Genomic DNA, 11,837 nt, shown 5'->3' on the forward strand with positions numbered 1-11,837 from the left:
TGAAAATGAGGTTTTGTAGGTGTTCGGTAGGCTGAGTTCCTGCTAAAATTATTTGAATCCTGATCAATTTAAGCAGAGTTTTCATTACTAGGAGTTTTTGTTGCCTTACAGTAATTATTTTTTAAACACAAGTAAGGGATGCATAACCCTTATTATACAGCAATGCCATCAAAATAAGAAGTGTTTAATTTTAGAGGCTTCGATTTTTTTTTCATTTTCTTGGGGTAGGAAAGGTTTCTAAAATGCTGGACAGTCTGCTTTCTGCCATATACCCTGAATGTTATTTAATGTACCTAGGTTGTATGCATTCACTTCAGCACGTAAGAGATCTACTGACACATGATTTCAGTAAGCAAAGTTTTGGGGGTAAATTAGGAAATCAGGAGAGGAATTTCAAAATTAAAACTGTGAATCACAGCTGCTAATATAGATAAAAGTTTGGTGACTGAAGTTGCAGTGTGCATTCAGGAAGAGGTGGAAAGAGAAGCCTAAAATAGTGGCCCACATTAGTGCACCAAAACCCAATCCTGTCAGAATTACTCTTTTTTTTTTTCTTTTTTTCTTTTTTTTTTTTTTTTGAGAAAGGAGTTGTGGAAGTAAGAAGCTGATTCAGAGAGGAGTTTCCATTCTTTTTAGACTGATCTTCAAAAATAAGACAGATTTTATCTTAATTGAAAGGGAGGGCATATATTTGTGGTCATTCTCTTTTTTTCTATGAAGAGAGAATGCTCTTTCTGCTCTCCAAAGTCAACCAAAGGATTCAGCCTATTTTAAGACTTAGAACACTTTACAGGTTGTTTTCTTAAGGTCTCAATAGCATCTGTCCTCTGTGGCACTTACCACTGACCAATCAATTCTCTTGATTCACTCGTCAACAGTGAAAAAGAGACTAGGCTGAAGCTCCGCTCCCACATGAGAACTTCAGAAATTTAGGTATTACATGCTAATGAACAGATTCTTTTCTCTATAATTTTGTTATGCTTCCTGTGAAGGCCTCCATTTCTGTATGGACGCATATTTGCACATTTCCCCAGTAAATGAGGATGCTCCAGATGATTTTCCACTTGGATGAAGGCCTAAGCCTTTGCGGATCTCGGTGTGTAATTGTGCACATGCATTTGAAAAGGTGACAACTGAATTAGTGTTGTCCTCAATAAATTCCAAGCATGATGGTCTATCACAGGTGATAACAGTTTCTTGGTATTGAAATGGATTCTCTAACAATGGAAACCAGTCTGCCAAATGAAGAATTACTGAACATATGTTAGCATTGTTATTTAAAGAGGTTCTGCATGCCAAAGACTGATAATGAAGCAGTAACACACATTGCTAAATTGTTTTGTAAGAGAAGGGAGAGAGAAAAAAATAGAAGGGGGAAATTTTGTATTTTTGAGCTCTTCTGCATCTGGTTCCATTGGCTAAACACTGTGCTATTTTATAAGGTTGGCTAAAACAAAATAGATTTTCACAGTGAGTGAAAGTATATTTAAAATTTCAAAGTATTAACTGGGTGGCTTGGGAGGCTTTAGTCATTGTATTTGAATACATTCATGGACAGAATATTACATGTAAACGTTTTAACACATTCAAGGTGGATTGATTGGCACCATATTCTTTAAAGAATTACTTCCACCTTTGGTGGCTTTGATGATGTGGACCTATTTTTCCAAGTATGTAAAGCACTTTCTAATCCCTTACGTAGGTTGGAACAAATAGTGATGACAGGCAATCAATACATGCAAGCACCCGTTTCAGGTTATACATATGCTCGGTAAGACTAATTTTGCTGGTGGTGTTTTATAGTATGTTGAGTTTCTAGAGCTCCCTGTTCCGGACCCTACAGAAAAAAAGAAACTGACATCTGCTCATGGCTGAATATAAGACGCTGGCGTTTGAATACTGAACCCTTAAAACTTATTACATTATATCTAGAATGCCACTTTTAATTGTCTGTATGTCTTGCTTTAAAACTTTCGTGTATATTCCTTGTTACCACTTCTGTCTGTTTTGATATGCTGTTACTCCCTGAATGCCTCCCTATTAAAAATAACAAAGGAAAAAACCCCAAACCTGTGAGTTATCAGGATTTTCTATTGTAATTTTACTGTTGATAATAGTGAAAATCAACCAATGAAGAGAAACTTAAGGCAAGATGACAGCACACTTCCCAGAACCTTTGTACGGAATCCCGGCTATTCTGACCAAAGACATACATATTGTACCCTATTAACAAAGTACACGCAGTCTATTTTTTCAATCAGTAGTTGACTTCATTTCTTGCTGGGGCTGAACATCATAGTGAGAACTACAGAGAATTTAATTTGGCATATCCTAACACTTTTGAGATATAGGCATTGGGTAGGAGAACGTTTATGAGCTTGTTTTTTAACATTAAACATTTAAAACTGTTTCAAAAGGAAATAGTATACTTGTTATGTGATCATGCCTTGGGTATGCTTTTGCAAACCATATTATCATGTACACACAAATTCACAAACAGTATGCAAAACAGTTTTCAGTAGACACATCAGGCAAACAAATACAGGTAACTGTAGGGCCGATGTAATGTTTATACTAATCAAATGATTCTTGTTAAAAAAAAAAAAAGTAATATTTTAAATTTAAATTCCAGGAACTCTAGTATAAAGTGGCCACTGTCAAATTTTTATTGCCAGAGAAATATTTTTAGGGGGGCTAGGAAAAATCAAAACAAATCTCTTCATTTTTATGAAACAGAATTTGAGATAAATACTTTTTAGCTCAGAACCAGAAGTATTTTATTACTATTGCTATTATGGTTATGATCAGAAGTTCAAAGAACTGAATTTCCAACACCAGCCTGTTTTTATATATGCTAGCAAACAAGAATTGAGGCTCATAGATAAGATTATTACTAGGCTGTGTGGTTTATGGAAAATAAGTAAAATGTCTATGTCGTGTTTTTTAATAAGGAATTAAAGATGACCACTACCAGAAATCTCATGTATGGGACACATTTTATCGAAGGGATTAGTAGCACATAATATATTGGTTTCAAGACAGTTTTGTATAAGAACAGTAAAACACTTTTTAAAAAGTTAAATAACTGATAAATAGCTGATTTTGAAAACAATGTTTAAAGATGTACTATTTTTCAAAAGGGCTGTTACTAAGCAGCCTTTTATGGACATCTGTTTTTTAAGTTTAGGTATTTTCAGCAATAACCTGGGGATACGTAAAATCTGATTTATTCTTTACGTGATACAAATATAGGTGAATAGCATAGGATACACTGAATTATTGAAACAAAATGTACTTTATTATAGACGAATACAAGACCATAAATACAGGAAGAACTTTTCAGTTATACCTGCAGGATGGTTGACTCTAACCTGGAGAATGCAGGAATTCTGCAACACTTTTTTTGGGCTCTCCTGGTGCAAGAAAGGTGTTGACGCACTGGAGTCAGTTCAGCATAGGGCCACCATGACAGCTGGGGCTGGGGTACTGGCTTTGTGACATACTGAGGGACCAGGGCTTTTTACTTGAGAAACTGTTAAAAGTCTAAATAAAAGAAAACACAATGTGAACTACAAGAAAAGACTTTGTCCAAAAAAGATAATCTAGTCGCTGACTATATAAAGAGGTCAGTAAGAGTCAAATGGTCATTCCTTTTTGTACAGGAAACGTCCTTATTTCATCCTAAGTTTTATAGGATAAATGAAAAATTAACAGCAAATAGAATTTTTTAAAGAATTTGAAGTCTGGAAAAAACTTTTGGTAAGAGTTTTAAATTACAGTCTACCCAGGTTATCAAGAAGTAGATAAATTTGATTTGATTATCATACATAAGTACCTTTGTAGGAAGAAAATACCATGTACTTAAAGGTTTTTCACTCTACTAGAAAAAAGCAAAAAAGAGCCATGACAGGATTTTGAGGTACTTGATGATCATGATGGTAATAATAATGACTGTAACCATCACCAACGGGAGGAGAAAAATTCTTTAAGAGTAAGGCTCATGTTTTTTAACTCTGAAGACAATGGACTCTAGAAAAAAGAGGAAATGGTAGATATTTTTTATTCTTAATGGCTGCAACTCAAATATGGATTGAAGACATTGTAGTCAAATACAAATTACTGGAGCTGTTAAAGGCATTACTAGGCTAAATTCTATGGACCTTGTGAGCAATCTGGTGGCTCTTTCTGGCCTTCAATTTTTATATTTATATAATTTATAATTTATATATTATATATTATATATATTATATATAATAATTTATATAATTTATATTAAAATGTTTATATTTTTACTGAATATAAGCATCTGTTATATTCAGTAAAACAACACTAAATGACTCAAGATGCTCAGCCCCAACCAATTTCATACTGGCCTCTAACTCTGACCTCACTGCATTTAGAAGTGATAGCAACTAGCCTGCAGTATATGAAACCAAGAAAACTGCTTGAATTTCCATGGCACTTTCTTCTTTCCTCCATACAAGGTTGTTATGGTATTGAACATCAGAGCTGACCATCGCCCATGCATATATGTCTCTCTGTTTATGTACATACACATTGTATGTTGTACATATGCATTATGCTTACACATTATATGTTTGTTTATATATGACTACACATGTATTGCATAAATATCATATCTAAAAGTTGATACCTTCTAAATAATATTAGTATAAAACAGTCTTTGTATACTAATATAAATAACTAATAGAAAAGTTAGTCACTTATGTCTTTACTAAATAGCTTCCATAAAATGGAATGATTTGGTTTTAAACGCAGTTTCTGCCTTTCATTAGGTTCATTAGTTTGCTGGTTGTAGCTCTTCATATAAGCTTAGTTCTTGAAGATACCAAGTGAGTAACTATAGTATAGTTGCCAGATTAAATTACATTTAGGTTAGCATAGAAAAACACATCACTAGGTTAACCAGGTTTAACGGTACCTGACCAATAACTTCAATGCTAAAGCCCAGGCCACCACTTAATCACTGCTGGAGTTCCCTGAGTTTCCAGATATCCTAAATATCTCCAACTATATGCTTCATATCCTCATTCGTATTGATTTCTGTGTGAGAAAAAAAAACCAACCCCACAATCAAAAACCAATAAAACGTGCTATCAGCAATAGTAATAAGAAGCTACTTTCTTCCAGCATCCAGTTTCATCATCCTGGTCTGATCTTTGGCTTCAGTACTACACGTTATTTCCCATTGTGGTAGGGCACACTTACTCTTCTCACAAAAAACGCTCTACATTCACCTCTATTGAGTCACATGTAATTGACTTTGTTCCTTTCTTAAATTGTGCGTTTTTTCAAGCAATTTTGTGCTATCCTCAGTCTTTTATCAACAACAAATTGTATTAGTTCAAGGTCTACACTGTATCTTTCAGATTGCTGACAAATGTACTAAGTAACACCAGACCGGCACTGGCTCCTGAGGGAGCAGGTCTAACGCTCACAGTAAATGCTGTGTTTAGAGCAAGTTACATCTTCCTTTTTTTTTGCTAGTACTTGGTTCATCTGAAGACAGAATAGAATCAGCTCCAGTACCACTCATAGTTCTGCAGTCTTTGATTACCTACTTATTCTCTGACCTTTTACTTTTACAGTCTGCCCTCCTGCCTTTAACCACTTTAATAAATTAAAATAGTGCCTTCCAAGCTACTTTTGCAAAATTTCCCTCATGATCAAACTCTGCAAAATACTGTTTTGAAATGAAAATAGATGGTACCCATTGCTTTCCCTCTTATAACAAAATAGCAGATTTATGGAGCTAAGTGAGCATATTTACTCAGTCTATATTTCTCCAGGTGCCTTCTGACCATGCCTTTGATTAAATTCTTTGAATGTTTGCACCTATACAGACATCCGTCTCTGATAAAATACTTGGGAAAGACCTCAGAAAAGTGGACTCCTTGTGAAAAGGAATAACTGCCATGTCTTTCAGAAATCATCAAAAATCTTCTTGCTCCTTCAGCAGCATGTTTAACCCACCTGTCAGTTGCCCCTGAACCAGTAAATGATGCATATTTACACACACACACCCTTTTTTTTTTTGCACTTCACTAGCTTGTCTCCTTTTTTCTTTTTTTTTTTGTGCAATAAATGATAGTTTTACTATTTGATTTTAGAATCTTGAGGAAAAAATAGATCAAAAATAGTATTGTACATACTAATATATATATACACATGCAGTACAAGTTGCAAAGCTGTGTAGGACAATACTTTATTAGTCCAAGATATTACAGTGTCCCAAAGTTGGCCTATGTTTCTACTTCATTATTGATTATGCCATCTTACTTCTTCTCAAATATTGTTAATGTTGAAAATAGCTTCTTTTGATGGTCCATGGTACATTTTAAAATTAAAAAGAATATGGCATATACTGTCCTTACGGCTATTGTTCCAAAATACAAACCCTATTCCCTGGAATGGGCAGCATCTGAAATAAACAAGTGTCAATTAATCAGTCAACAGAAATATCAGTTTTAATGCATGATCCCCTATGGCAGAGCTATTTGGGATTGCATTATATTAATGCATTTGAAGCAGCGTTGTCATTTTCAATGGAGATACAGATTGCAGTAGGTTCCTGAGGCCAAGCCATAGCTGACAAAGTGGGAGTAGTAGATCAACAAAATTCAGTGGGGATTTGTAACAGAAGATCAGTTTTTTCTTATAGATTAAAATGCTGGGGAAAACAGTTTAGAAACAAATGGCTGATGATTCAGAGGCTGCAAAAACTGACAATCAAATACTCAAGTCAAATGAGACCATTAAAGGTTATGAGTAATGTCAGGTGACACTAAAGTAATTGCATGTAAGAAACATGCATATAAATTAATGATCTGATTATTATTAGAACTGAATACTTCTTGTCTACTAGAATGACATGTGAGTAGTTTATTATTATCTTGTATATATAGTGTCAATACAATCACTATCTAAAATAAGTTGACACTTAAAGACCATGCCTGATTTACAGCACGTGTGAACTAGAGTGGTGTCATCTGAAACGCTAAACAATCTATGAACCAGAGGGATAACAACACAGTGTAGAAATGAGTAAATTAATCTTTTAGTCTCCTAGACCAAGCAATGAAAAGTGAGCAAGCCTAAGTTATCAGCGGAGAAACCCTGTTTACCCAGCTTTTCTTTAAAATGTACCACTGTAATCTGGTATCACCCGTTCACATTTTTGTACTCAAAAAGGTAGTCACTTTAAGTCAGAAACTTTGTCTGGTTGCAAAAAAATAAATGTGTGTGCAAAGTCAGATAGCTTAAATTCTGCTGAAAGTTTTCAAACCTTACTTTGTTATTTTTCATTAAACACTTTATCATCCTTAATTGAAGTAGAAAGAAAAATGAAAAGAAGGGCTTTTTACTGTTTTTAATATATGCCTTTAATTATTATTCAGAATTAATACATGGGCTTAGTTACAGTGCAGAATAAATAACCCTTTGCCACAGTCCTATTAAAAAGCTCCATAAAAGTAACTAACTCAAAAGATTTTCTTGAGTGTCATCAAGAATCTTTATAAAATAGCAAGGTTAAACCATCCTTCCTAGCATTCAGTCCCAGGTTTTCAGTTTATTCATTAATGCATATTCAACAAATGTAAGCGATTTAATTTCATATATTTGGCTGGACTATGACTATTTAATTCAGTGTATTCTTTATTGTCAGAGCATTTAAAACCCAATTTACTCTACGTCTGAGTGTTAATTTTTTCCTCAATTAAAATAAATTTGACAAAGTACAGAGCAATTTTGGAATTTGCTAGAGCAAAATATTTCTGATGTAAAAGAAAATGCAGTGAGCAAGAAAACATGAATTTCAATGCTTTAGAGACCTCTTTTTCCTTCAGGGAAACAAAAGGAAAAACAAAAACCCACTGCAGAATATTTTATTTGCTGTTTAACAAGAAAAGGCATATTAACGCTTTTCTTTTTGTAGTTTCTCTTTCTCAATCTGAAGAGCTTGTGCTTTGGGTCAGCTTCAAGAACACGGAGGAAGACATGACTTTTATAAAGCTCTCTCCTCTCTTCTCTTCTCCTCTCTTCTCTTCTCCTCTCTTCTCTTCTCTTCTCCTCTCCTCTCTTCTCTTCTCCTCTCTTCTCTTCTCTTCTCTTCTCTTCTCTTCTCTTCTCTTCTCTTCTCTTCTCTTCTCTCTATCCTGTCTTTTCAACATGTTCTGTAAGTTCTCTTGTCTTTTTCTTTTTTGTGGTTTTTTTTTTCCAATTCTACTACCATTTTATTTACATGTATTTCAGTATGCACAGCCTAAAGAAATCCCAAAGAAAACTTTTCATAAGTGAAAAAGAACCAGGATTTTCTTCCAGTAGAAAATACCATGAAACATCTCCGTGCTATGCTTTCAAAACAAGCTGAGTGACCAGGACAGCGTTAACTGAGCAAAGCAATGACATGTTAATCCTAACTCCTTTCCTGTTTCTTGTAAGGACACCAGTTTGATCAGGTCACTGGTATAGCTCTAGATGTTTCTTTCAACACAGGGTACTCAACATATGGAATTACATTTCTGTGAAAAAACATGCCACAGTGCCAGTAAACACACAGAGCAAGACTGTTTTTCTATTTTCTGACATAAAACGTAGTTGTTTTGGAAATGTGTGTCGTGCCTTCTGCTCTCCATCCAGTGCTTGTCTTTACAAGACACTGCTTATATTGAAGTACTGGGATGTGGGAGAGCAAAATCTTTTGAGTTTAGGAAACCTTTAGGAAATTCTGTCTGCTGCATGTTGTCTTGCTTTTTTTTTTTTTTTTTTCCCCCCTGTCTTTCTAATTTTCAGGTTGCAATACTGAGATTGCAACTGTGGGCACGAGTGCATGTGCTTGCCTTTCTGAGTAGCCCCTCTATGTTACAACTTTTGTCACTGCATGAGATACCTTGGTCATAAACACTTTGAAAATGCTGCAGTAAATGGACTCTGCTTAAAGTCCCTCTGACAGTAAGATTTTTATAGCTTTGATTCTGTCTTGTAGACATCTTTTCATCCTACCTGAAGCAATCAATACATAATACCCAACATAAAGCTACCTCTAAAGATTCTGGATAATATGAATTGTAGCCTATATAACTTCAAACAATCAAGAAAATGATCTTGACTTTTTTTTTTATACTGGAAATTCCATACAACTCTAAATGTTGGAAAACTCATGAGTTTATAGTGCATTTAAATATTGTACTTTTCAAACTTGCTAATGCTGAGTTGTGGGCAAAAAAGCTATTAAGGGAATAGAAAGTATAAAATGAATAAAGTCTGAGAAGAAAAGTTCTTTAAACTCTAAAAAGGTTTATTAAAATAATTCAAAACACATTAACAGCAAACAGCAAAGCCTTACTTTTTAAAGCTGATTTTATAGAGATATTTAGGAAATAGTTAGATTTTCCAATAGTGGCTCTGTAGGGCTTTCCATTCATTCTTTTTTATGCTTATCTTGTCTTTGAAAACCGTGCTGAGTGGAAGTGACAGACTTTCTTTCCCTATAATAAAAACCAGGTTTAACCTGTGGTAAGGATGATAGAGAGGCTCAATTGTCTTTAATTTAAAATAAAAAAATAAAATAAAAAAATCATTAAACCTATGCCGATTACAGTATGATCTACGTAACCGCGTAACATCTATTCAAAATTGTGATTTCCTTGGAATAAGAACACTCAAGAAAACACAATAATACTTGCAAAGTGTAACGATCTTACTCAAAACCCAATAAAATTGCTGTTGAAGAACTCATATTTATGCTCAAGGACATCGACTTGTACTGTAATAAATGTAAAAAAATAAGAAAAGTTATAAGATCATAGTGTGCCCTGTAGCTACAGGATAGTGTAGATGTACCCAAACTCTCTTTAGAATAACTTGCATCAGCAATCAGAGTGGTCTGGAAACAGCAGCACAAACCTCAATACAGTCTGAAAAACCTTTTAGGACACTGAAAAAATCTATTAATGTCCAGCTTATTGTCCAGCTAGGTGAATTAGCTTAATTAAAACTGGCTTAGGTACACCTGTACTACTCTGCAGCCCAGATATTAGTTTTTGACTCCTGGAAAAGAAAGTTCTTGTGTGATAAGAATAATCAATAAAAGCGTAGCATAGTTTTATTGTGCAACTGCTGTCTTCAATAACAGATTTGTCATACAAAGAACAGGTTTTTAGTTGCTATTCAAAATTAGTGAACACAGAACTAATTGCTGGATAAATGAGCAAGCTGCATAGAAAATGGAGAAACGTTTTGACCGAGAAAATTTCATGGCTTTGGGTAGTCTATATAGGCACATAAGAAAGCGTAAGTAAAATATAATCAAACAAAATTATGAAAAGTTGATTAAAATCTGAAACTGAATCAGGTTATAATTAATCATTCTAGAACTGTAAAAATAATTATATATTAGCCATTAAAAATAAGTGAAAACGAGTTTAATGGCTTAAACTGAGGTTTAAAATTTTCATTAGTGCCCAAATCTATTCTACTAGAGGAGATGATAGCCTCAATTGATTCAGCTCTAGAAGATTTACCAAAGTATCAGGAAGGTTTAATTAGACTAGGGGCAGTCAAAGAAGAAAACTCTCAAACGACACAATATAATCTTAAGCAAAGTTAAATATTATTAAGAAGCTAGTCCTCAATAGACTTAAAAGTTATGGGACAGTTTAATCATATAAACTGCGGTATTTTTAAAAAATATGCCAACTGGTAAAAGTGTCAGTAGAAACTGCAAGTGTGCTAGGAATGTTAAAGCGTCTAGGATTCAAAACAAACTTTACAGAGAACAGCATTTGTTTCTATTAAAGATTATTCTATTACAGCTGGAGATAAAGTAAACATCCAATGGACAACCGACTATTCCAAAACTGCAGTACAGTATCAGTGCCATGTTTTAAAAAACACCATATAGCGGGTAAACACCGGTAATGGATAAAAGTGACCTGAACACAATTCCTTTTGGGCTGTTGATGCTGGGCTACCTGAAGTCAGTAGGAATCTTATAGCTTATAGTCATTTTCTTGCTTAATAAATCCTGTGTAGCAGCCCTTACTATCTAGGCAAACACAAGGTTGCTTCTGTCAAGGTTGATTCAGTGATTCAGCTGATTCAAAGTAGTCAAAAAGCTTAGAAAACAATTGAATACATTAATTAATAATTTTTCTAGAAGACAGGATGATGTGAGAAAAAAAGATGAAAACAGTTTACTTTTCTGATAGTATGTTTATTTTTCAAGTCACAGAATCAGTAGAGTACATTTGACAAATACTAAGGTACATGCTTGGAAACGTGTATGTGTATCAATAGATGCAAAGTATGTTCCTGTAATATAAAAAGTTTCATAGTTTAAACATGTTTTAAAGGTCTTTTTTAAAGATATATTTATTTTTAGATCCTCAGAATGTTTATATTTCAATATTTTGAATTTAATCTCATTTAGATTCATCTTTTTTCCACACATTTCCCTGTCTTATGCACCCAAAGAATTTCAAACTTGGAAAAATAATTTTATCATCTTCATTCTTATGAGGAAAGGCTGAGGCACTTGGGTCTTTTCAGTCTAGAAAAAAGAAGATTGAAGGGGGATGTTATCAATACTTATAAATACTTAAAGGGAGGATGCCAGGGGGATGGGAGCAGTCTTCTTTCAGTGGTGCCCAGTGATGGAACAAGAGGTAACGGGCACAAACCTGAGCACAGGAAGTTCCATCTAAACATGAGGAAGGACTTCTTTACTTTGAGGGTAGTGGAGCACTGGAACAGGCTGCCAAGAGAGGTTGTGGAGTCTCCCACTCTGGAGACATTCAAAAGCCACCTGGACACCA

Source organism: Charadrius vociferus, unplaced genomic scaffold, assembly GCF_000708025.1.
Source record: "Charadrius vociferus isolate BGI_N301 unplaced genomic scaffold, ASM70802v2 scaffold125, whole genome shotgun sequence".
NCBI lineage: Eukaryota > Metazoa > Chordata > Aves > Charadriiformes > Charadriidae > Charadrius > Charadrius vociferus.